Raw genomic sequence first — 1,750 nt, forward strand, 5'->3', positions numbered from 1 at the left:
GAGGTGACATTGGAAAATCTGTCAGAGACATTTTCAAGGGAGGACTGGTTTGGGGTTGTCTGGATGTGAAAACAAAATCACGCACTGCCATGACATTCTCAACATTTGGATCATCTAACACGGACATGGGCCACGTGCCAGGCAGCTTAGAGCCAGTATCCATCCTGTATGATCTATCACAGAGCAATGCAACACTGATGGCACTCGGAGAGCAGAATCGAAGTAAAATGAAGACCAGATTTGTCAAGGCCTGGATCTGAGTTTGGTACTACCTTCCCTCACCAACACGGTAAAGAGAAATGGCAAAATCAAGTCTTCTTACAAGAGAGAGTCAATAAACCTTGGTTGTGATATTAACTTGGATTTCGCTGGACCTGCGATCCATGGTTCAGCTCTCTTTGACGGTGAGGGCTGTTTTGACTGTGAGGGCTGGCTTGCTGGGTTCCAGCCCATGACCTAGTACAGTGCCAAATGCAACCTGACAAGGAATAACTTTGCAATGTGGTAAAGGACTGGGGACTTCCAGCTACATGCTATGGAGTGATTCGGGGGACAGAATTTGGAGGATCAATTTAACAAAAAGAATACGAAGATCTTGACAGTCAAGTGAGTGTTGCTTGGATATTAGATATGCTGCACTCATTTGGGTATTCCAGCTAAATGTCAGTTGGATCTCATTACTTCTGTTTCTGCAAAAGTCAACAATTCTCGTTCACATGGAATGAGCTACATTTAGATGGTGAGTCTGGTGTGAAGCTGACGTGTCTTCTGGTAAACAGGAAGAGCATTACTGTTGGAGGCCATAAACTTGGAGTTTCTCTGGGGTGGGAGGTTTATCTAAATGTAGAAACCTCTAGGAAGAGATAGCAGAAGATGGGTCCTGATACAATTCCCCTGTGACCAGTAGGCTTCGTTTTCCCTCTCCTGATCCGCAGACATCAAAACAAAGGATAATCTACAAAAGAACTGTATTTTAAATGTGTGGACAATTTTAAGTAAAACGGCTATCTAGCTAAATAGAAATTACCCATCTAGTTACCAAGGCTGCAGTCCTCCAGTCACCTATGCATTATTTAGTCAGTGAAGAAATTAATCAGATGATCTATGAAAAAAATGGAGCTTTATTCAAGCTAAACTGAGGATGGTAGCCCAGGAACAGCCTCTCAAAAAGCTCCAGAAACTGTTCTACCAGCTTTAGGTCGACGCCTGGTTATAGAAGTTTTTCCTTTTCCTTTATTTACTTATTCTGGCTGTGCGGGGCCGTGGTTGCTGCTCACAGGCCGTCTCTAGCTGCAGCGGCCAGTGGGGCTGCCCTCTAGTGGTGGGGCACAGGCTTCTCACTCTGGTGGCCACTCGGGTTGTGGAGCATGGGCTCTGGAGCATGCGGGCTTCAGTAGTTGTGGCTCTCAGGCTCAGAAGGCACAGCTCCCAGGCTCCAGAGCTTGGGCTCGGTAGTTATGGCGCATGGCTTAATTGGCCCATAGCAAGTGACATCTTCCTGGAGCAGGGATCAAACCCATGTCCTCTGCATTGGCAGGCAGATTCTTTACAACTGGCCCACCAGGGAAGTCCTATATAGGTTTATGAGATAGACGGCTGTACATTAAACAATGTAGAGAGTTTTCAAACTCCTGATCTCTAAGTGCAAAGTGATGGGTCATGGTGACCCCTTACGAGTTCAAGAAGGAATGTTGCCTATTAAGGAGTTGCCTTGGTGCTAGGAGAATGACTGAGCAAGTATTTCTGCCAA

At 45.9% G+C, this 1,750-nt stretch overlaps 1 pseudogene; it reads left to right on the forward strand.

The window, feature by feature from the left end:
• Positions 1 to 3: 3 nt before the first annotated feature.
• LOC120859188 lies at positions 4 to 867 on the forward strand (annotated as a pseudogene).
• The last annotated feature ends 883 nt before the right edge of the window (positions 868 to 1,750 follow it).

Source organism: Oryx dammah, unplaced genomic scaffold (genome assembly GCF_014754425.2).
Source record: "Oryx dammah isolate SB20612 unplaced genomic scaffold, SCBI_Odam_1.1 HiC_scaffold_150, whole genome shotgun sequence".
Lineage (NCBI taxonomy): Eukaryota > Metazoa > Chordata > Mammalia > Artiodactyla > Bovidae > Oryx > Oryx dammah.